Here is a 26595-nt window from a genome sequence, read left to right on the forward strand (position 1 = left end):
AATAACTATGAAATTGAATTTTGAAATCTATAATTTCAATGCTGTTTCATTCTACTTCCTTGCATTGAATTTTGAATTGCAATTTTGCATCTTGTCTGCTATCTCAATCCAAATTCAGTTCACATTCAGGAACTGATATGGAATTTGAAAGGTCTGAATTACATTCAATTCTATATATCTACAATAACACCAAGAGTTAGGCTGAATTTTTACCATTACTTGGTGGAAGAATTGTTAATTATTTTTTTTAAGGAATAGTTCCCCAAAAAAAGGCCATTCAAGATGTAGATGAGTTTGTTTCTTCATCAGATTTGGAGAAATTCAGCATTACATCAAATCACCAATGGATTCTCTGCAGTGAATGGGTGCCGTCAGAATGAGAGTTCAAACAGCTGATAAAAACATAATCCACAAGTAATCCACACCACTCCAGTCCATCGTGCCTTCTGAAGTGAAAACCTGTGTGTTTGTAAGAAACAAATCCATCGTTATGATGTTTTTAACTTCAAACCCTTGCTTCCGGCTAAAATATGTTCATAATGAAAAAAGTAATTTTTCTTCAATTAAAAAGTCATCTGGTCTGAATCAGGAGAGAAATATGCACAAATCAAGCACCGTTTACAAGGGAAACCAGACCAAAACAGTTCTGAACAAATATGTGGGTGGATTTTAATGAGAAAGGAGAACAGGAGATGGACTTTTTCATCTTTTATTATGGACTCATAGAAGTGTTGGTTTAAATAAAAATGTCTTAATTTGTTTCTTACAAACATTTCACTTCAAAAGAAGTTAAATGACTGGAGTGGTGTGGATTATTGTGATGGTTTTTATCAGATGTTTGGACTCTCATTCAGTAGGCACTGTAAGACATAACTTACTTGTGTAGACTTATCCTGTTGAAGAAAATTGTTTTTCTTTTTCATCAAAGAGTCTCTAGATGAAGAAAGTACTCACAAGCAGCTTTATCATGAACAGAGAACAGCACACACACTGAATGACAGGCTGTAAGTCTGACCTTTGACTGTCTTCCACAGTACAACAAAAGTAGTAAATCAACCTCTTCATTCAGCTCCAAAATCTGTGCGACCATCGTGATGAAAGGAGCTCCATCCTCCTGCTTTGTCCAATGAGACGTTAAATGCTGTTGTTAACATGATGGACGCTCATTAACACAGGGAACTGCGGCCGGTGAGAGCTGTAACAGATGTGAGGGGTTATCAGGTGAGTAAAACATAATCTGGACTTCTCTCTGAAATGCTTTTCAAGCTGGAAGCAGTGAAAAAGTGGAGTAGTCCAGGATGGGCCAAAAACAGAGGCTAGTCATCCTCATTACAGAGACACTCTCACTAAATGTTATTAATGGGCCATTGCTGAGTCACGCATCATGAGTGCGCTGCTGCCAACAGTCTGACACGCATAAACACCCAATCACATTTTCCTATCTTGACCACAGTCAAAATCTGTTGCATCAGTTTATTCATTTATTGAAAATGTTTAAGGGCGTAATTTGATTTGAATTTTTGATGTGTCTGCTGCTGCCACATTTGGTCTGAAATCATCTTTGGACATTGCAAGCATTACAAGAGTTTTTTTTTTTTTTTCTGTGCACTGCTGACTGTTGATTTAAGACCCTTCTGTGATTTATGCTGTATACTGCAAACAAGTAAAAAATAAAAAATAAAAAAAATGCATATTTGAAATCACAGGGTAAGAATGATGGACACAAAAAAAACAAAAAAAAAAAACATTTTTAATGTAAACAGAACACATGAAAAAAAACCTTCTATATTTACAGTGGTCATATCGCATTATTTTTCTTTGATGGCAACTTAAAATATTTATATCTGAAATATTAAAAACATTTTAAATCTATATTTAAATGATACAAAAATATTAATATGTATATCTTTTTTTTCAGGCCTTGACTAAAAACATGCAATGAAATGAACAAAAAATTGTCAGCAAGTAATAATTACAGGAGTCATAAAAATTCTACCCTATATTTTAACTGATATAATATTTATATTTTCTGCAGACCGTGATTTAATGCAATAAAATAAACTAAAAAGCAAGCAATATTTACAGATCATACTGCATTATTTTTCTTTGATGCACAAAGATAATATTTATATTTTAAATATTTAATGTATAATAAAAATCTATATTTTAACTGACACAAAATAATTTTAAAATCATATATTTTCTGCAGGCTTTAATTTAAAAAGTAGTAAACATGTATAGATGTATGTTAATTTTACTGCTTTTTACCAGCAACCAATATTTATCACCATAAATTTAATTTTTGGACCTCATACTTTGTATGTATAGTCTACATGACTGCAGAACGCTCTCAAAACTGAAGTTCAGTCACCTGAAGTTCCACAGACCTTGCAGTAGTTTGTATGTCCGCAAAGGTCTGGTCTCTCAGAAGTAAGTAAATGCGTGCCCTGCAATGAATGTGAACCTGGTAAAGTTCTATAATGGCACATTATGACTTTTTTTCAGAGTCTCCACAGGTTTTGTCATGAAATCATTACTTAGACCTAGAAAAACTTTTAATTTATTCAAAACATTTCAGTCTCTGAGGGATGTAAGTAAGAGCTCATTCTGAAGGCTCCCTGGGGAACCAACAGGTCCATGTTTCACCATGAATAAGAGGCTTTGCTAGCACGGCTTTCTTTTCTGTCAGACTTTGTGCCACTTTTGAATGTGCTTAGCGAAAATAAAAGAAAAAATATGCCTAAATATGTTTCATGAGAAGAATGAATGTTTCACTGAAATCAGTTATCCGCATAACGACAACTGTATTCGTGACAGTTGTTTCACTCAGTAATAAAACTGTTAAGTAAAGCCTTAAATTATGTACTTATCTGACAGTTAGGATCATTTCTGCATAATTAACAATTATTATCAACAGGTTTCTCACAAACTTCCTCCCGCCTGCCATTGGTCAACCAAACGGATAGCCCCGCCCCAAACTCACACCATTGGTTGAGTTTGTGTTGTTCACCATTGGTTGAGTTTGTCTAGGCCTCATAAACACAGAAGACAATGCTTTCACAAAACCATCCACGGTTTAAAGTTGTCTCAACATATTATACTGTGATAGAAGAAAATATTTGTACAACGAAAAATGACACACTTAAACTTTAAGCTACGCATCAAAGGGCAAAGACGATTTTGCCCCTTCAATCAACCCAAATAACAACGGATAACCATAAAATGTCTGGAGCAACCAGAGAGAGCCTCTAAAAGGAGATATGCATATCTGTGAAGCCAATGATAGTAAGGAATCTCAAGAAGTCAAAAAGGGAAGGAAGCGTCTGAGAGCGAAAGTAAGCTGAGGCCAGCTCCTGTCGTCATCTGCCTCAGGTAAGGTGCTTTTTCCAGGACACAGAAGGATAAAGAGATTAGAAGTAATTACATTCAGAGAAACTTACAGAGCGAAAATGAACAAGTTTGGAGCTGAAGCTCTTAACCAGGGAAAGTTCAGTGAGCCGGGGAAAGCAAAAAGCAGCAGATGGTTGAGAAAAGGGGTCATTAATAGCCTCTGTCTGAAACATACCATGTACTGTTAACCTCAAATGGATGTTTCTATTTAATATAACAGACATTTAACAGGTCCAGTGTTTTCTAAAGTGATTTAAAGGGGTCATATCATGACAAATCATTTTTTATAGATAAAAGAGGTGCTATACTATAAAAACATACAGTACACAAAAGCTCAGTGCAAAAAGACAAAAAATTTAACTAAACTGCAAAACATCTTGTTTTTATCTGATTGTATTTTGTTATTTTTTTATTTTTATTTTTTAATATGTTGTCTGTTTAATGGCCAAAATTCAGTCACGCACTGTAAAACATTTTTAACAAAAAGTATACTATTGTAAAATTGAATTAACTGTAAATTAACTTACCAAAAGCAATACGTTACAAAAAAATATTATAAAAAACAAACACAAGTAAACAGTATGAATTACCTTAGAATTAATAATGAAAATTAATCTTTTAAATAACAAGACAATGTATTTTCTACTAAAATGTAGTACTTAGTACAGTACATTCAAATACTGTTGGAATTATATTTTTATATTTAAAAATAATAATAATAATAAAATAAAATAAATAAATCAAAAATCTAAAACTTTATCATGTCCGTGTTTGTAATTATTGGTTTTCAGTGAAATGTATTTAAAATATTCATTTAAATATACAGTCAACTTGGTGTTTTTGATTGTGTAGTCAATAAAATTAAATAAATAAAAACCTTTTTGTCTCCCTTTTCTCCATATGAAAAAAAAATATATATATATATATTAATATTTAAAAAAAGCTTGGTGTGGCCTGGTAATTTCTCAGTAGATATGAACGGGCACGAACATGGCAAGGTCTTCTCGCTAAGCAGTATGAGGGTAATGTAATTTGCTATTGTTTAACCTCGCGCCGCCAGGTCTCTTGTTTTAATGGAGTCTCAGATTAGTTTCTTCTAACACATGTAATTGGATAAGTGATGAAACATATTACTGCTATCAACCACTAAACCACAAAGACACATCATTTTTTTTTTTTTTTCTCCTTCTATTACTATTTAAACTTTAAAAATCCTACAACGTGATTTTCTGGATTTTTTTAATTTCTCATTTTGTCTCTCATAGTTGAGGTATACCTATGATGAAAATTACAGGCCTCTCTCATCTTTTTAAGTGGGAGAACTTGCACAATTGGTGGCTGACTAAATACTTTTTTGCCCAACTGTAGGTACAGTCATTTTTTTAGACACTTCCAAAACTGTTGCAACAGAGATGGAAATACAATTTTTAAATACATGAATTATGTTTCCATCTTTGTTGCCACAGTTTTGGAAGTGCCTTTTTCTGTTCTAAAGAAGGGGGTGTCCCAATACGTTTGTTCATTGGTGTTTGGTAAAGAGTTTTTAGCTCAAGATCTGCATTTAAAGTCACACCAGAGGTGTTCAGCTTGGATTAGGACTTGGCTTTCTGCAGACCAGTCAAGTTCTTCCACACTGACTCAATCAATCATTTCTTTTTGAACCTTGCCTTATACACAGAGGCATTGTCATGTTAGAATAGAAAAGGGTCCTGTCCAAACTGTTGCTTTAAAATTAGAAGCACACAATTACCTAGAATATCATTATATGCTTAAACATTAAGATTTGTACTCATGGAAATTACTAAAGCAGTCAAACCTGTTCATTAGAAGGGGGTGACCCAATACTTTTGGCAGTGTATATATACATGTAATCAACATTTATCTTATTTTATTTACCACCGCATTGCAGTGAATTATGGGATATGTGTCTTACTGCCCCCTCCCCCACCTCCTCCCTCCAAAATAATAAAAAATAAAATAAATAACAATCTTAGAAGGCAGTCCCCTACCTTGCGGAACAGATTGGTGTACACCTTTAAATGCTGTCTACGTAGGTGACTCGCTAGGTATTGGAACAGAGCTGCTGAGAAGGCAGCTCTGGTTGGTATGGAAACAGATGGCAATCTTCTTCCTCTCTCTGCTTCACAGTTGCAGAAGGTCAAAGGTCAGCCTGTCAGCCTGAGAACCAAAGGTGAGGGTCTTCTACTTGTTCATCACTAAACCTGCTGAACAGATTGCGCTGCGCTGATCTATGCAACCTTTACCATGAGAAGCATCTTATTTTTGCTGTGAGAAGCTCTGAAAAGATGCATTGAGAAATTATTGGCACAGTTCTCACCTCCTGCTCCGACAAAACTGGAAATGAGCATTCAGCACATGTCAAGTGAGGACGTGCATTCTAATTTTAGACATGAATGAAGAAAAAAATTAATTAGATGGATGACTGTCACTTGTAATGCAGAAGAGGGAGTGAATCGTCATCGTGTTGGGTCTGGATAAGCAATTATGATGAACAGATCTACAAAACAATGAGACTGAAACAATACTGAATATAAATATCATGACAGATTTGATTGGATGGATATAATGAAATACAGACTAAGGAATTGAGGGAGTTTGTGTGTGTGTGTGTGTGTGTGTGTGTGTGTGTGTCAGAGAGAGAGAGGGAGAGAGAGAGAAAGAGAGAGAAAGAGAGAAAGAGAGCGCTTTTACAGAAAAGCACTGTGGTATTAGTCATCAGATTGTAATACTATGATACTTTCATATTAATTATTATCATAAAACAAAAACAAAACATAGTATTAGTATTACTATGGTATAAACAAACAAACAAACAAATATACGTGCGTTCATATATGTTCAAAAAACACAGTATTACCATGGTACATGTCCAAAAGCCATAGTATTACTATGGCACCATTAATTCATTAATAGCATAATACAATAGCATTTAAAATGTCCACAAAAAATAAATAAATAAATAAATGTAAAAAAAAAATTACAAATGGTACATTTTGAATAGCACAGTATTACCATAGTACATCTCCAAAAGCCATAGTATTAATATGGTACCATTAAATTTAATAATTTAAAACATAATACTAAAGCATGTAAAAATGTCCAAAAAAAAAAACAGGTTTACCATGGTATATGTCCAAAAGTCATAGTATTACTATAGTATCATTAAAATAAATAAATAAATAAATAAACAAATTAAAACAAACCATGGTATGGTGCGTGTGTATAAATATATAAATAAATAGATATGTGCTCACAAACACAGTATTACTGTGGTACACAGTACCGTTTCTAGGCATAGGCAAGCTAGGCGGTCGCCTAGAGCGCCACCAGCTGGAGTACTGCCGCCACATTTTAACAGGGTTGTGATCAAGAGTGGCACGGACACCCTGAAATTTGATTACCGCCCCCTCTGGATCCCCCAATATCATTGGGCTAGAGTAAATGCCTGTATGCCATTGGATCAGAGGGCGTCAATTGCTGCATGCAAAGTTTGCATTTGGATTTGGAGCGCTCATCAATGCCATTAAATCAATGGGTTCTGTCAGTGTTTTGGCAAGGTAAGGCTTTTTTTTTTTTTCGCCGTGCAAGTTCAAAGGCCAATTTAAAATATCAGTAGGCTACATAAAATCAGTATTTTGTTTAGGCAGTGTTTGTGGCAGTCGAGAAATCATGTTTCATGTGAAACTGGTCTAAAAGGTGTGCGTTTTTGATCCAATGCATTGTTAAAGGTTCAGTGTGTCATGTAATATTTACATATAAAACTTTTACAGCCAATTAAAATCAATACAATTAAGATCAATACATACTTTATTAAACCGCTTTGTCAAATTGAAAGCATCCTGACGGAAGTGTTAAAATGCTGAATCAATTAAGTTGATAGGGACTTCGCCTAGGGCGTCAAAATGGCTAGAAACGGCCCTGGTGGTACATGTCCAAAAGCAATGACTATCCATTGTGACATGTATGACATTTTTATATTTATGTAGCCTACACAATAATATTCTTTTACACTGTAATCCTTTAATTTTTTTGTGTGCTGCTGCGCATCCCTGTGTGTAATAAGCAAAGTGAACGCACGTTGTGGACCCGCCCAGAGGCGCATTTTCTACTAAGGCGCTCTTTAAATAACAAAAAAATATTGCACCATTGACTTTAGACTTTAGACCAGGGTCCCATTTCAGAAAGGAGGTTAAGTGAAAACTCTGAATATGTTAACCCTGAAATGAGGGAAACTCTGGGTTTTCCGTTTCAAAATGGGAGGTTTGTCAAACCCTGGAAAGCAGGGTAAGTCAAGCCCGTTTCTGAAAGAGAGGTAACTTATACTCAGAGTCAGTTACCATGGTAACTTACTCTGTGAACCTAACCTGGTCGGGAGCAGGTTTTCTTCACTAAACCAGAGTTTCTTTCGGTCTCCACCCCTGTTTTAAATCGTAAGCGACGTTTACCTTATTTGTTCATTCACGCTGCAAAAATGCTTTTCTTACTGAGTATTTTTGTCTTATTTCAAGTACAAATATCTAGAAATTCTTAATATGCATTTTATAGATGAAAAGTGTCTAAGATATTTAGTCTTGTTTCCTGGGGGATTTTCCTTTTAAATGCATATTTTACGTAAAACAAGTAAAACTGTCAGCCATAGGGTAAGAAAAATAATCTTAATGCAAACTGAAACAAGAATATTTTTAGTTTATTGCCCCATTGACAGATAATTTGCAAAATAAGAAAAATGCACTTTAAAACATCGGAGATGCAGAGCCCATTATAATTGCAACCATTATAATTAAGTTTTTAAGGTAAGCAGTTGCAATCAATTTATTTTAACTACATTTAAATAAACAAATTTAGTTGACTGACTTTCAACATTTTTTTTATTAAATGTAGCTAAAATAAATTGTTTGCGACTACTTACCTTAAAAAAAAATTAGTGTCATTGTTTTTCAATGTATAAGCCCGTTGTATGTAGATTTTAAGGAAAGTGTGCATCCCTCTCACACTGATAATTTTTTCCTGGACACAAATCCATCAAAGGGGAGTTTCACCACAGATAGCAAAATTCCTGAGGCACAGATCAGGCCCACACCCGACACTTTCATCTGGCGTGGACTGATGGCACTTGGGCGGTCCGCTCCTGTTTGCCAGATTTGGGCAACAAGTACGCCAAAGGAAGGCCCAATGTCAGCCATGAATAAACCAAATAAAGCAGAACTGGCCCAAATCTGGGCCAAATTTATTTTAATTCTGTCCCAGATCCGGCCCAAATCCAACACCTTGCTCTGGCCCACATACTGTGAATAATGATGGCACTTGGGCGGTCCGCTCCTGTTTGCAAAATTTGGGCCACAAGCAAGCCATAGGAAGGCCACATGTCAGCCATGAAAATAAATAAATAAAATGAACCAGAACTGGCCCAAATTTGGGCCACATTTATTTTAATTCTGGCCCAAATCCGGCCCAAATCTAACACTTTGCTCTGGCCCACATATTATGTAGAATGATGGCATTTGGGTAGTCCACACCGGTTTGCCTAATTTGGGCCACAAGCAAGCTATGGGAAGGCCGCGTGGCAGCCGTGACAATAAATAAATAAAAATAAAGCAAAACTGGCCCAAATCTGGGCCACGTTTATTTTAATTCTGGCCCATATCCAACACCTTGCTCCGGCCCACATACCATGTGGATAATGGCATTTGGGCAGTCAGGTCCTGTTTGCCAGATTTGGGCCTCAAGTAAACCTTAGCATTGCCACATGTAAGCCAACCAAATAAACCAAAACTGGCCCTAATGTGGGCCACAGTTGATTTTTATTCTAACCCTGGTTTTCCCCATATTCCTCATGTGGCCCACATACTGCATGGAATGGTGGTATTTTGGCAGTGGTCCACAAACAGGCCACGGCACAGCCGCATCTTAGCTAATAATGAACCAAATAAACCATAAATATACATTATTTTGGCCACACAATGCCTTAACCCAGACAGCAAGCAGTGTCAGCCCAGATCCAGCCCACATCTGGCCTGCATGGATTTCACACGGGCCAGATGTGGACTGGATCTGGGCCAAAATTATGTTGCTGCCTGGGAAGTTAGTTATGCATCAACAATACTCAACAAATTTTTAAGATACATTTAAAAATATTCTCCCTAAATGTTCAAATAAGTTCCAGAAATGTGTCCTACTTGGTAAAAACATCCTGACCCAGGTTTTGAACAAGCAGCAATTCAAATGTCACAGATAAATATTCAAAGACACATTCCAATACTTTAAAATAAATCCTTCACAAGTTTGAACCTAAATGCTTCTCACTCAAACTCTACTTACACAGTAAGTATGTAAGTGTCATGGCTACGCTGTGTTAAAGAGTGCACGATGAAGATGAAAGGTTACATATCATAAGTCTTTAATCCAGCAAGGGTAAATCCAAACACAATGTAGCACAGCAACATTTAAGACATGTAGACATAAGACCAAACAAACTCAAAGTGAACATACGGGAACCTAAGTACTCAGACCAAACAAGGATAATTAACTAGGCACACCTGATCAGAATAAAGTGAAAGTGAAGTGGTGGCCCATACTCTGAATTTGTGCTTTGCATTTAACCCATCCAAAGTGCACACACACAGCAGTGAACACACACACCCGGAGCAGTGGGCAGCCATTTATGCTGCGGTGCCCGGGGAGCAATTGGGGGTTCGGTGCCTTGCTCAAGGGCACCTCAGTCATGGTATTGAGGGTGGAAGAGAGCGCTCTACATTCACTCCCCCCACCTACAATCCCTGCTGGCCCGAGACTCAAACTCACAACCTATACAATCAACACAACAAGGGAAATGGTGCGAACCTTGACAGTAAGAACTGTCATTACAGTACACATATAAAAAAACTGCAATTAAAAGCATGTTTAAAAAAATAAATTGCTGTCTAGACAGCAACATAGTCAACACTGGTTGCTGTCTGGGTGGGTATCCCAGACAGCAACATAGTTTTGGACCAGATCCAGCCCACATCTGGCCCGTGTGAAATCCATGTGGGCCAGATGTGGGCCGGATCTGGGCCGACACTGCTTACTGTCTGGGATGTAGCCTTCTTAAGACTCATATCCAGATCATCCTGCATCAGTTAACTGTGTTGCATCCTACTAAAAGTAACCAAATTCTATTAAGCCATATTTACAATTTAAAACTTCCATTTCAATTAGCCAGTGTGCAACATACAAACCAGAAGTGGCCCTCATCTGCTTTATAATAGATGGGGCATATTTGCCATGTCAAATGCAGGCCACTTTAGACTCACGGCCACATTAACCAGTGCTTACCATGCCATTTCTTTGCCAAAACTGGCCCAGATATGGTTTAGGATAACTGGGCCATATTTGTGGCATCATATGCGGGCCACTTAGACTCACAGCCACAACTAATTACTATATGGAATGGAAGGATGCCAGATGGAGGAGTAGTAGCTACAACATGCCGTAACCACAGCTGTTAAATCAACACAAATTATTCACAATTTTTTTTTTGGTCATCTTTATTTCCTACAAATACAAAAGCAAAAGTTATTCTTTTTACTTATGGATTTTAGAATTCTTCCAATACTTGACCATCTCCTCTTCATCTGTCAGAGGTGCTGGTGCAGGTTCTCCCCCCTTTTTTCGGAGCCTCTACCTTGCTGTCGACAAGTCAGTATTAATTTTATTACTCTAATTAAAAAATGTAACAGATTGGATTAGAGATTATTTAATTATGTGAAAAGAGTGTTAGACTGTGGAAAAAGCTGCAGTGCATTGAAATAGACACTGAATGATATTTAATGTCAAATGTTTGTAAAGTCATTTAGCTTACACCCATGAACCTTTCATGCTTAAAGCTTTACCTTTATTGAATTTTGTTTTTATACTTCATTTTTAGCTGCTGCCACGTTCTTGTCTTTTTACTTTTTTTTGGTCACGGGATTCCATTAAAATGAATATTAGTTCAATAATTTACAGTTTTCACCTCTGATATTATAACAGTTATTAAATTATTTACAGTTATTAAGAATCAAAGTTACGCATTGACTTGGAAGTACGCGAACGTCTTTTTGGCAGGAGCTGTTGCCATGGTGAATCGTAATTTCGGAGCTCCACTGATCATGACTTTTCATAGTCGTTGTGCACGCACTAAACTCAGAGTTGAATAAACTAACACAATTCAGCCGTTCTGAAATCGAAAACTCTTGAGTTTCCCATCTCACGGTAAGTCAACTCAGAGTTCAAGTTTAAACTCAGAGTTGGTTGAACCTCCTTACTGAAACGGGCCCCAGATTTGAGTTGGTCTATGGCGCAGTCTATTTTCAGTTCCTCAAAATAAACAAAAATAGTAACGCACCGCACAACGTGTCTGAACACACCTCTTTTTTTAGACCAGCACGCCCATGGGTGCACAAATGGGCGCAAATGTATTTGCTATTTAAACAACGTGGCGCAGGACGGGAAAATGAGAAATGCGTCGGGCTGAAACTAGCAAAACCACTTGTTCCGCGCCTTGCGCCACATTGCGCCGGATGTATGATAGGGCCCATAGTATTACTATTACAATTAATTCTATTGTGAGTGCCAGCTTTTACCATCTGCGAAGATTAGCAAAAGTTAAACCTTTCCTAAACAGGAAGAGTTTTGAGATTGTAATTCATGCTTTCATTTCTGACTCGACTATTGTAACTCGCTATATTACGGGCTGCCTGTCTCATCTATTCACCGTCTGCAACTGGTCCAAAATGCGGCTGCTCGTTTGCTCACAGGCTGTCATAGAAGGAATCACATCATGCCTATCTTATGTTCTACCTGGTCTCATGGCATTTACGTACCTAGGTGCACTTTTTACATGAAATACGTACCAATAAGTACATATCACTGCAGTTTCCAAAATAAATGAATACTTTCACACAAATTGACAGTTGCGATTAATAAAGCGTAATTTTCGCACAATTACTTTGAAAGGAGATTTGAAAACTGATGCTTTTGAACCTTAGCATCGCACATATCCAGCTTCATATCTATGGGTTTTCATAGATGACAAGTTTGTTCGGTAGCTCACGGAGTACGGAGACGGACTTAGGAGACAAGAATCACCGGTTCGAATCCCATGTAACTACGGTTCGACAAAGCAGTTAAAATCTGCGTAAAAGGAAGTTCAAATGGCACAGTTGCATCAGCTAATACGTTTTTATAGCGGTTTTGCATTTGTTAACACTATCAGGTAGGTTTAGGGCTGGATTTGGTGTAGGGCATATTTCCAACACGATAGAGCATTAATTTTTAGCGACGGTCCCCAGATATTTGAATTCTGAACCGCCGCAATATGTACCTGAAGCAATGTAATAAAAAAACAGCAATACGTACCAATATCTACGTAATAAAAACGTGCCAGGGTTCACATATTGAACCTGTGTTTTAGCGCCACTCAGTGGACATTTCTATTTGAAACTGCGGTGAAACGTGCAGCAAGGTACGTAAAACAGTGTCGCACAAAAAGTGCGCAGAGGTACGTATTTTTATGAGACCAGGTTGCTTATGTTCATTGCACTGGCTAGCAATTTATTATTGTATTCAACTCAAAATTCTGTTATTTGTGTTTAAAGCTCTAAACAATCTTGCTCCATATCTTTCCGAGTTGATTATTGTACACAATCCAGCTAGATCACTCAGATCACAGACTAAGCATCTGCTTTCGGTTCCCAGAGTCAGATTGAAATGTAGGGGTGACAGAGCCTTTGCTGTTGCTGGCCCCAAGCTATGGAACACTTTGCCATTATCTATTAGAACAACAACTTCAGTGTCTGAGTTTAAAAGTCTCTTAAAAACATATCTTTTTTCTCGTACTTTTAATGTTTTGTGACTGTTTTCCTAATGACGTCTTTATTTTATTGTGTGATTGGGTCAATGTAACTGTGTACAGCACTTTGGTAAACTAAATTTGTTTTAAAGTGCTTTATAAATAAATTGAAATTGAAAAGCACCTAAATGAATTTATTTAAAAAATAACACAAAAGCATGTAAAATGTCTAAAAAAATAAAAATTAAAAAAAAGTTTTACCATTGTAGTATTATTATGGTACATATCCAAAAGCCATTACAAAATAAATAAATAAACAAAATTTCTAAAAAAAAAAAAAGGCAAAAAAACAAAAATACATAGTATAGCCATATACCAAATCATAAAAAATAAACCTGATGCATGCCTAAAAACCATGGTATTACTATGGTGCTAAATATTATCACGGTACCATGTCAAAGAAATGGTACATGTATTATCATAGCGCATGTTTAGAAAAATTATTTTTAAAGAGAGAAAAGAGGACATGCATGAAAGTAGAGCAGGTTTACATGTTGAGGATTTCTTGTTTGATGTGGTGAGAGAGCAAAGTGTCAGACAGATACTACCATCCATTCACACTGACTAACTCTCTAAAGCTGCAGCGGATTTCTCCTGCTCAGCAGAGGACATAACACGGGTCTAGATGTCATTTCAACTCCACTGCCGTCTACTCCAGGGAAAAAAAGAGCAGCCAATGTTTCTTACTTCGTGGTTTTAGTGTTTCTTTAAAGGTTTAAGTCTACAAAATCACTGAAAACACATTAGCTTAGCTTAATGTATTGCTATATGATAATTATGCCATCATATACTCACTCTCTTGTCATTCCTTATATAATAATTTAGAATAAAGCATAATAATGTAAAAGTTAAAATACATTACATACATTAAAGTACATATATTTGAATATTTTTGTCATGTTCTAGTGTTCCTTAGTGTTTCTGTTCCTTATATAATACATTTCAGTAAATAATGCATAATAATAAGATAAAATGATTTAAAAATAAAACCCACCAATTCACTATCTCAACAAATTAGAATACTTCATAAGACCAATAAAAAAAATAAAACATTTTTAGTGAATTGTTGGCCTTCTGGAAAGTATGTTCATTTACTGTATATGTACTCAATACTTGGTAGGGGCTCCTTTTGCTTTAATTACTGCCTCAATTCGGCGTGGCATGGAGGTGATCAGTTTGTGGCACTGCTGAGGTGGTATGGAAGCCCAGGTTTCTTTGACAGTGGCCTTCAGCTCATCTGCATTTTTTGGTCTCTTGTTTCTCATTTTCCACTTGACAATACCCCATAGATTCTCTATGGGGTTCAGGTCTGGTGAGTTTGCTGGCCAGTCAAGCACACCAACACCATGGTCATTTAACCAACTTTTGGTGCTTTTGGCAGTGTGGGCAGGTGCCAAATCCTGATGGAAAATGAAATCAGCATCTTTAAAAAGCTGGTCAGCAGAAGGAAGCATGAAGTGCGCCAAAATTTCTTGGTAAACGGGTGCAGTGACTTTGGTTTTCAAAAAACACAATGGACCAACACCAGCAGATGACATTGCACCCCAAACCATCACAGACTGTGGAAACTTAACACTGGACTTCAAGCACCTTGGGCTATGAGCTTCTCCACCCTTCCTCCAGACTTCAGTTTCCAAATTAAATACAAAACTTGCTCTCAACTGAAAAGAGGACTTTGGACCATTTGGCAACGGTCCAGTTCTTCTCCTTAGCCCAGGTAAGACGCCTCTGACGTTGTCTGTGCTTCAGGAGTGGCTTAACAAGAGGAATACGACAACTGTAGCCAAATTCCTTGACACGTCTGTGTGTGGTGGCTCTTGATGCCTTGACCCCAGCCTCAGTCCATTCCTTGTGAAGTTCACCCAAATTCTTGAATCGATTTTGCTTGACAATTCTCATAAGGCTGAGGTTCTCTCGGTTGGTTGTGCATCTTTTTCTTCCACACTTTTTCCTTCCACTCAACTTTCTGTTAACATGCTTGGATACAGCACTCTGTGAACAGCCAGCTTCTTTAGCAATGAATGTTTGTGGCTTACCCTCCTTGTGAAGAGTGTCAATGATTGTCTTCTGGACAACTGTCAGATCAGCAGTCTTCCCCATGATTGTGTAGCCTATAAACTGAGAGACCATTTTGAAGACTCTGGAAACCTTTGCAGGTGTTTTGAGTTGATTAGCTGATTGGCATGTCACCATATTCTAATTTGTTGAGATAGTGAATTGGTGGGTTTTTGTTAAATGTGAGCCAAAATCATCACAATTAAAAGAACCAAAGACTTAAACTACTTCGGTCTGTGTGCATTGAATTTATTTAATACACGAGTTTTACAATTTGAGTTGAATTACTGAAATAAATGAACTTTTCCACGACATTCTAATTTATTGAGATGCACCTGTATATATAAAACGTATGTATAGTTCAGTCATGAAAATCTAGATGGCGCAGGCTGACGGGTATTAATGTATAACTGATGATATTCACACCGTTAAACGACTTGGCACAAGCTGATTGGTTCATGTTGCATACACAGTCAATGAGCTTGCTACTTTACATTTAAATGGCTGGTTAGCATTCACTTGAGCATTTGCAGCGCAAAACCCACCACCTTCCCCAGCTCCACCTGTATAGATTTGCTACAGATTTTTTTTTCTATGCTATTTGTGCAGCAGCAGTATGTCCTACTCACAGCACTGCATCGCCGTATGCATTGTCAGTAGCAAGTTCCTGTACTTGCTTGCAGCAGCAATAATCTACAAATACAGCAATAACCACCAGCAGCAGCAGCATAGTAGATCTATTCCACCAAGACAAAATACATTAACATTGTCATAACCATTACCATGCTAAAATCTTCCGAAAGTTGTCATGATTTATATATATATATAATATATACACACACACATACGCTGTATACAGAAAAAGATATAGATATAATGGTTAAGTGTGGGTCAGAGGGCAAAATCAATCATACTGTGCAGCCAGAATGCTATTTTACCACAGCATTGAAAAGTGGTGTTAAATGACTAGTAAGGATGGCTTTTAAATGAGAGTACACCGCCGACAGATGATCCCGAATCCCTGGCAGGAGATCTGACCTCGTCTCGCTGAAGCTCCACTTCACTGAAGTGTGAGCAATGCATTATTCAGCCAAACGGCGAATGCGCCGTTGTGTCCGGAAAGATCAGACGCGTTCCCGAGTCACCGGTGGTCCTCACGTGTGAAACTGTGGGAGGACGGCGTTTGTTTGGAGTGAATACATTGAGAAGAGTGACTCTAAGCATCAGAGAAGCGTCTAAAGCGGGTTACCGCGGTACGCTGGCTGGGAGTAAGAGCCAGCCCCCGCACAATGCACTCTGGGACTGCATATCCCTCGCTGCACGGCACAGTTAAACCGCTCTTTGAACATGTTTGAAAGAGTATCAGAACAGAGATTCGGCACAATACCATTTCTTTCCTCTTACACTCGCTACACTGCCGATGTTTGAATAGGATTATGTCAGATAATAATGAGGGAGCGCTTTAAAAAAAAAAAAAAATTAGGCTTTTATTCAAACAATACGAGAACGAGAGGAGGACGGTGCAGGCCCTTCATTAGAAACTAAATTAAGTTTTAAACGAAAGTTCAGAGCTCGTTCATCTTATCCTGTCAATCAAATCTCAACGGTATATATGAGTGACTAACCTCCAGTCCTCCACCTTACCACTGTCACTCTTATAAATGCAAATAAAGCAAGCTGCTCACTAACTAACTACAGAAAAAAATGTAGTAGTACTTACCTGTGCAAAATTTGCCATCTTGTGGCGGTGTTGTGGATGGTTACCAGGGTAATTTAGATTTGAAAATATTTAAATATGCAACAATTTGCGCACTTGTTCAAATGTTTGGGGGTCAGTAAGTTTTTTTTTTTTTTTTTTTTTTTTTTTTTGAAAGAAATTGTTTAAATTTATTTAGCAAGGGCATTGTTTTCATGACCAAAGTGAATAAATATTGTAAAATCATGTAAAAGTATTATGGCATAATACAGCTTCTGAAAAAACAGCTTTGTCCTCACATAAAAAAAGTAAATGCATTCAAATAGAAAAGTTATTTAATTTTTGATTTATCTTTAATAATAATAATAAATCTGTATATATATATATATATACACACACATACACAACTATATTGTATATACAGAAAGTATATTATGATGTTATAAAGCATTATGCTATGAACAAAAAATTTGCAAAAAAAAAAAAGTTGGCTCATTGCTGGAAAAGCTAGACTATTTTGAAAAAAGCTAAACTGTCATGTTACTAAAAATTTATGTTAGCAGTGTTGCTACATTTAGTTTTACACTTTATTTACTCTACAACACTTGTAGTAACGTGTCCAGTGTCGTGGATAGACCCCCGTCTGATGTGAGATGAAAAGCAAACAGAAGCAAATAGAAAATGAATGTGTTAAGAGATTGAGAGGACTTCATGGACTGGTGTGGTCGAGGGCTTTGTGATGCCTGACAGAGCCAGTCAGGAAGGTCTTGACAGAAAAGAAATGAATGAATTTTAAAGGAGCATCGGGGTGAAAGTGTAATAGAAAAGTACTATAAATACCCACCGGCATCTGGCCACTGTAAGATGACCCACGTCCCAAAGGCCCAGACCAGCCGAGGTGTCCATTATGCAATTTATCAGTGAGAGACCCGCCGCGTCGCTCGTCCTTCACTGATGCTTCCGACTCTTATGAGCTCTGACATCAGGTCTGATCTCTTATGCACGGGATTCATCAAGGTTGCCTTGAATGGGATTTTCTTGTAAAACACCTGTTCTGAATCAGAAGCATGTAAGAATGGATGTAGAAATCTCTTTAGGGTTGATAGTTAAGTCCAATATTTCAGGGTGCACTTGAACTGGAAGTAATATTTTCAATTGCAAAAGGTGAATATGTTAAAAATGTTGGTAACACTTTAGATTAACACTATTCACTATTAACTGTTTGCTTATTATGCCTATAGCATATTGGCTGTTTTAATGCACATGTTAATGCATGACCATCTTCTAGGTCCCTTAACCCTACCCAATACCTAAACGTAACTACTACAACAACTACAGTACCTTACTTGCTATCAATAAGCAGCAAATTAAGAGTTTATTGAGGGAAAACTCTTAGTTAATAGTGAATGTGTTCTCTAATCTAGAGTTACCAAAATTTTAATAGATATCATGATACTTACCCCTGTTGATTAATCACAGTACATTAGGAGAATTGTTTTGTATTACATGGTTTCAAATGATGCATTATCTAATTAAATATACACACATTTGCATACATTCTAAGAACGAAAATAAACTCTCAGAGAGAAAAAAACAAACAAAAGTGGTCACTGAATTGGTACATTTTCAAAAGGTACACTTTTGTACCTTATTTACCCTAAAAGACTGCATATTAGTACTTTAAAAGTACATATTAGTATCTAAATGGTGACAGCTTTTGTTCCAATTTGGCATTCCTTTTGTACCTTTTTGCACCTTTCTGACATATTAGAGTTAAATATTTTATCAAAAGACTTTTATAAGAAATTACTGCAAACAGCCAGGAAATAAATGACCATACTTTTTGGAATAAAATGTAATAGAAATTAGGCGTTTGATATATGAACAAACCTGTCTGTAAAACCTTCAGAATATAGACAGGAATAAATCTGTAACGTTTGCTGTTACTTAAGTGTAGGGGGAAAGGCCTTTAAAGATATGTTTTGTAATGGAAATCTACAGAAGCTAAAGTGTAATAAAATAAACAATTACTGTAAATGTGTAGTTTAGAAGTTTTCTTTCCACTAGTCTGAAAGAACACAAGTTATAGAAACAGAAGAGCTTAACAATTTTGCCTGGAGTGTGTTGAAAAAAACCTTCAGTATTATCTGACATAAAACACAATGTGACATATATTTCATTATAAATGTTTTTTTGTTGTTGTTTTTTTTTTATTGCATTGTCACATGATATCATAAAATTTGTCACAGCCTCATCTTCATGCATTTCTACGACGGCGTTTTAGTGCCATGTTAAAAAATAAAAATCTATTACGAGAGTAAAGTCGAAATACTACGAGAATAAAGTCGAAATACTACGAGAATAAAGTCGAAATACTACGAGAATAAAGTCGAAATACTACGAGAATAAAGTCGAAATACTCACGAGAATAAAGTCGAAATACTACGAGAATAAAGTCGAAATACTACGAGAATAAAGTCGAAATACTACGAGAATAAAGTCGAAATACTACGAGAATAAAGTCGAAATACTACGAGAATAAAGTCGAAATACTACGAGAATAAAGTCGAAATACTACGAGAATAAAGTCGAAATACTACGAGAATAAAGTCGAAATACTACGAATAAAAGTCGAAATACTCACGAGAATAAAGTCGAAATACTACGAGAATAAAGTCGAAATACTACGAGAATAAAGTCGAAATACTACGAGAATAAAGTCGAAATACTACGAGAATAAAGTCGAAATATTACAAGAATAAAGTCGAAATACCACCGAAATAACAGTCGAAATAGACTTTCTTCTCTTATATATAACTTTTTACATTTTTTAATGTGGCACTAAAATGCTGTCGTACATTTCAGCAAGTGGTGGATAGTTATCATTTTAAATTACTTCTAAAATAACTTAGAAATAAAATGGTTATTCTGCATTTCTAAGCAATTTTTGTATAAAATGACTCAAAATTTGACAGTCAAATGAGTCTAGAGAAGATACAGAAATTTAAATTCAGAAAAATTGGCATAATTTACATGCATATATAACTGCATAATATACATACTATATAATGCAGGAATGGTAAATTCATTTAGTTTATCAATTATAAATTACTTTATGATATTGTAATGCTGTTTTGCTGCTTCACTTTCTAAACTGTGCATCAGAAAGCAATAAAACTCATCAACAATCATCTGGAGATGAACAGAAATATTACTATACACTATATACTAGTCATTTTATTAACAGATGGATAATTTATTAACCTGTCTTTGTGAGTTTTCCTCAGAGGCAATATCAGCTCTGAAGAGCTCTGAACACGACTTACAAAGCCTTGACTTTTCATTTCGACTTCCCACATAACACCGGCAGCAATCAGAAAACCACATCTGCCCGAATCATGTTGTGAAAAACAAATTTCATCATGTTTTTAGATTACCTCTGATGGCTGGCAGTAACTTTAGCTCTCCCCATTTTAGACGACTGGGCTTTTTGAAGGAAATCTGGCTCTGGGAACTCTGTTAGGATGCATGAGTAGTGTGATGGGAGAACAGTATGTGCATAAACACTCAGAAGGAGCAGAAGATAAAACAGCCCAGTGATAACAGAGGAAGCTCAGCCGCCCGTCTCGCTCACTCGCGCTGCATTTCTGTCTTTATTGCTACAAGTAATGGAGACAGGCGGATAAGTTTGCACTGATGGATTCCAAATTAGATGGAGAAAGATTTTTTAAATGGACGTTAACAGCATATTGGTTACATTAACAGGCCCGTCTGCTTCAATGGAGCCTCCATCGCACTTTGACTAATGGCTTTCATATTGAAAGTTTCACGAAACAGTTGGGAGGACACTCTTTGGGCTTGTTTCATCAATCACGTGAAATATTTATAGAGCGGATGTGTTTCTCCGAGAAATGAATCCAGGTTACTGACAAATAAATATATCACAGAGGGCTTGTCAACAGTTACAGCAGAGCAACCTTAAAGTTGTAGTAAAATAATGTGAATTAGTTATTTTAAATCCATATAAAATATAAAGGACAACTTTTCTAAATGTAAAAGTCCTTAATGCTATAGATCACCAAAAAAATAACAGTCATCATTTACTCACCTTTAAGTCAGTTCAAACTTGTCTTTTCTGTGCAGAAAAAAAAGATGATGAAATCCAATGGAGTCCAAAAATAGCATAGCATAGGTAGCATTAAAACAATCTGCAATCAATCAATAAATCAATCAAAATGTTGATATAGTAACATTACATGGTTCCCACAGTCAGACAAGTTTAAAACTTAGACTTTGAAAACTATAAAATAAAATAAAACACATAAAATAAAATCTGAAAATGGCATAAAGCTAGCATTAAAATAATGTATGATCAATACCAAAATAAATAAATAAATAAATGAATGAATGAATGAATGAATGAATGAATGAATGAATTGTATAGGAACATTTCCTTCTTGGTAAAATTATGGATCCTACAGTCAGACAAACTTACAATTTATACCAGTAATTAATAAATAAATAAAAAATAAAAAATTATTAATTAATTAATTACAATAAAATAAAACTTAAAATGGCATAAAGGTATTTAATATTTAGGAATAAAATAATCTACAATCCATATAACAAATAAAATTAGAACTGAAAAACAAATGGAAAATAAAAATAATATTAAAATAATGAAAGTCAAGAATATTTCTGTTCTATTCTAGTGATCCGCACTAGAAATTGCTCTTTGTGCATAAGTGAAATCCGCATGATCTGATTTTCATTTGAAATCCTTATTCAGTTCACAAATGACTGAAAATCATGGAAATTCATTGGTGAAATGGGGTAAAAATGGTGAAAGGTAAGATTATTGCTATGAATCTGTACCTTGGATATATTATTCTTTATGGTGTTGAAGAAAATTTGTTGCATATTTTTTCACACATTTATTTCACAGATGCTGCAACTGTAGAAGTCGTGACGAATCAAAGGCAGCTAATTGGTGTTTTGTCTCGCCCAGCACAATTGTCTCATTTCCTGTCAGGCTGATGAATGATTGGATGATTGATTCTCCAGCGTGATGCAGCACACGGACTCGTGGCTGATTAGACACCAGAGGGATCGTGCTACACGGCAGCAGGGGCCGATCTTTAAGAAACACGGCACCTGAAGATTGTAATCAGAGACGACGGCTCTCACACAGCGGCCCGCGTGTCGCTGCCACCAATCAGATTCTTGTCAGGGCAGATTTATTAAATCAGAATGACCTTAACTACTTCTGATTGTAAATGAAGGGAAGGAAAATTAAATCTGATCATCAGTGATATTTTAGGGATATTTTTTACACTGATGATCATCAAATTTAGAGTTACGATTTTTTTTTTTTTTAAAGGCCTCTCTTGTGTTGGTTTTATTTGATCAAAAATACAGTAAAAACCGTAAAATTGTAAAATATTATTACAATTTAAAAGAACTTATTTCTATTTGAGTATATTTTAAAATGCAATTATAATTACTCCAGTCTTCAGTGCCACATGATCCTTCAGAAATCATTTTAATCGTTCTGATTTCCTGCTCAATTGTTATTGGTGCTTATTTATTATTATTTAACAATTTTTTTTATCATCAGTTTTTTAAATCGTTCTTACTGCTTAATATTTTTGTGGAAACTGATCTTTTTTGAAAAGATTCTTTGATGAACAGAAAGTTCAAAATAACAGCATTTATTTCAATTGGCTTTATATATATTATAAATGTGCTTACTGCCACTTTTGATCAATTTAATGTATCCTTGTTGATTAAAAGCATTCATTTCTTTAACCCTCTGGCCCTCCTTGGTAATAAAAAAAAATATATATATATTTTGAAATTTAAAAAATCGTAGCTTCATCGAAGTGAGATGACACTTGGTGGTCTTTTGATGGTACAAACTACAAATCAGGCACTGGTTAGAAAAAAGTGTGCAGCAATCAAGGGGTGACTCTCTACAATATCAGGAGTGCAAAACAGACACACACACACACACACACACGCACACAAACATATACATATATACACAGAAATGAACTGGTAAGACTGCAACAGAGCAAATTTTGAAAATATGTTAACGCAAATTGAATTACATTGAATAAAATATCAATTAATTACAAAATATTTGTATAAGGTGGTTTGAATTATCACTATCTATTCCTTGTTTTGTTGTTAATTATCAAATACTGAGTAACAAAAATGCGTTCTATGTGTTCCTTTTCTAACAAGATTTTAATGTTTGACTGTAATCATAATGTAAAACCTGATACTTATCCAAACAAAAATATCTAAACCTTGACAAAAAGTAGTCTTTTAAAATGGCTAGATATACAGTATATCTAATAGCAAAACCTAAAACAATTAAGAAATGATGTCTAAAAAACAACGGGAATCCGTTATATCTATATAGGGTGCTAATACAAGAGGTTACGCAACATTACACAAGTGTTTATTTTTTAATGCCTCCAGATGGCCCATTCTCACTTCAAAAAAATGGATTTTAAATGCCTTCACTCTATTTTAATGTGAAATATTGCATTAATTAAAAAAATAGCAAATAAAGAAATAAATATATATATATATATATATATATATATAAATTTTAGTGGAGAAAATGGCTCATTAAAATTGTATAAATATTGCATAGTATCATAAAATCTCCTAAAATCATAAATAATAATCAAAAAATATTATTGAACAAAAATATATTGCATTGATTTTCCTGAGAAAAAAAAAAAAAGTTACATTTCAAGGCTTCGGTCACATTTGACCGCGAAGGAGACAAGTGTGACTCCTAAATGAAGCGGGCCAGAGGGTTAAAAAGTAAAAATAAATAAATACTTACTAAAAACATTTACTCGAAAGTTACTCCAAAATTCTTACTGTATTTTTTTTTTTTACTTTATTGTTTAATCAAATAAATGCAACCTTTGTGAGCATAGGACAATAATTCCAACCCTTTTAATTATTCCAACCTTATGTTATATTTTGATATTTTGACCATCAAGTCAAATTTTACATTGACACAGTTCTCATCATATTTAAGCACATTTTTACCTCAATTCTCATTCTCCTTATATTCACAATAAATGAATGAATAAAATAAATGAACATGTTTTGTCACTTTCACTCTTAGACTTATTTTGTCTGTTTTCTAGCTCCATGTGTTGTCCTTTACAACAGTCTGGCAGGCTGCCGTCGTAACTGGATTGTCACAGTATTGTCACAGAGGATGAAGAGGGTTGAAATAACACAAACAAACAAACCAACCGACGCACCAGCAAAATGTACAATGAGCAATCAATGGCTTGAGAATGAGCATGTAATATGAATTAAAACCTCTCTGCTTGGATTAATCCAGCATTCTGCACAGGAGAACAAGGGAAACATAGTACAGTCCCGACTGGAAAAGCCGATTAAACAGAGTTTAAACAGAAACTGAAGTGGTTTGCAAAAAAAAAAAAAAAAAAAAAATGTGGGAAGAATATTCACAAGCAGACAACACAGAAATGCATGATGGGAAAAGTGAGAAATGGTGGTCCGTTGTGAGTACTGACTCTCACTTAAACATACAAGATGTGACAGAACAAGAAGCTCGTTGAGTTAATTGAGCGAGGCCTTCTATAATTCCCAACACACACACACTTAAATCCCGCCAGACCAAGTTTGACATGGAAAGTATAAGCACGTCAAGTCCTGTGAAGCATGACTGACACTAGGAATCACACACACACTTCATGTCTCCATATCTCATCAAGCGTTATTAAAAGCAAAGCCATCCATTCAGTCACTTAAATGAATGGATGACTAAAAGAGCGAACAAAAACAAGTCACATCACAGAGAAACAAGGTTTCATGAAGATCTGAGAAATATTAGATATTATTTTTGATACTGATATTAACTATTATCTGACATAATATTAGCCTAGCATAAGAAGCTCAATGAAATTTGACTGGTCACACCTCGGAGGTCCTGCTGGACTGTCTCTAAATTCATACAATAAAAATAACTGATATTCAATTAATTTGTTAAAAAAGGTTTTATATTATTAATTAATTGTAATTATTTTTATTTATTCAATTATATTTAATCTAGTTCATACACAAGGAGAATTACACTTTATTTAAAAACACTGTACTTGAAATGACTCTATTTAAAACAGTATTTATATCCCAAATTTCAGTAACATGGTTGCAAACATTGTAAACACCATTGAAAATGAAGATACAAAATAAATGTCAAATATATACAGTATATATATATATGTCTCCTAGAAGTAAATAAAAATGGTCTCCTAGAAATTTAAGAGTGAATCTCAACAACATTTTGAGGTCACATATATTTTATTTTATTTTATTTTTCTGTAATTTTATATATATATTCATACACAACCTCCCCTTCACCCTTCTTCTTTGTGTGTGTTTATCAGTGCTAGATGTATTTATTTATTTTTCTTTTTTTTTTATTTGATACATCTACATAATTTATATTTAAGCCTGTATTTATGTCCCAAATTCTGGTAAGCGGAAACTGCAAACACTGTAAACCCCATTGAAAATGAATATCCAATATAAATTTACCAATACATACATAAAAGTATGTATTGGTAAATACATACTAATCATTAGCTAAACCTTAACCTACACCATTAGACCTCCTGAGGTTGAGTGAAGGTTAAGCTTCCTGGAGCAGGACTTATTTTATGTATTTTGTGTGCTTTACCTTCTAATGATAGCCTGGACCAAATAATGACCAGACTAGACATGTTTCAAAACACCACTACTAGCAATTTTCCAGCAGGGCTGTATTTATATTTTGAAGTTTAGTTTGGATTCCTTTTGTTTAGAACCAGGTATTATTCAGTGTCATGTCAAAACCAAAACACTACAGACACTAAGACAGAGAGAGAGACAGAAAAGCAGCATAATCACACCACTTAACACAGTTATGGGAAGAGAGCAAAAAAATCGATCTTGAGATACGAGTGGTTTAGAAGTCGTTTTGAAATATGTATTCCACCTGCAAAGAAGGCTTTTGAATTAAACAGGGCCGGATTGGAGGAAAAGCAATGCTGGATGCAAACGCTCCTGATGTATATTTCATGAGAGTACAGTGAGTGCTGGTTTGTATATCGTCAGTGTTCAGATAAGATAACGCTCACTGACTCCATGTGCCATAGTACTTCTGTCATCTGCCAAAAGTCTGTGAAATACAAGGCTGCTTTTGTAGGAGAACAGAGCAAGATAAGGGCAAAAGAGTGTTTAATTAAATATATTCTAGGTTGGGTGACCTGCTGTGGATGACAAAATGCCAAAAGTCATCTCAAGTGCTCCAACAATCACCAACCTCATTCATAAAAGATTTCTGAGAAATCACTCGCAATAATATTCTTTCTGTGGGATGCATTCAAACAAAACGGAAACTATTTCTACTATTACTATTTCTAACACGCGTCTCCCATTGTGCATGATTCTTTCAGAAGTTTGTCTTGAAAATGAACTGAAATAAATTGTTCTTTCTCAAAAAACATTCCCAAAAAAGTTG

At 35.4% G+C, this 26595-nt stretch overlaps 1 long non-coding RNA gene across 1 annotated transcript; it reads left to right on the plus strand.

Moving 5' to 3' along the window:
• The first annotated feature begins 3076 nt into the window (after nucleotides 1-3076).
• On the plus strand, nucleotides 3077-22317 carry LOC131524644 (uncharacterized). Its single transcript, XR_009267038.1, has 4 exons — nucleotides 3077-3372; nucleotides 5539-5581; nucleotides 21823-21882; nucleotides 21979-22317. It is a non-coding gene; the product is annotated as an uncharacterized LOC131524644 (long non-coding RNA).
• Nucleotides 22318-26595: the final 4278 nt, after the last annotated feature.

Source organism: Onychostoma macrolepis, chromosome 18 (genome assembly GCF_012432095.1).
Source record: "Onychostoma macrolepis isolate SWU-2019 chromosome 18, ASM1243209v1, whole genome shotgun sequence".
NCBI classification, from domain to species: Eukaryota; Metazoa; Chordata; class Actinopteri; order Cypriniformes; family Cyprinidae; genus Onychostoma; species Onychostoma macrolepis.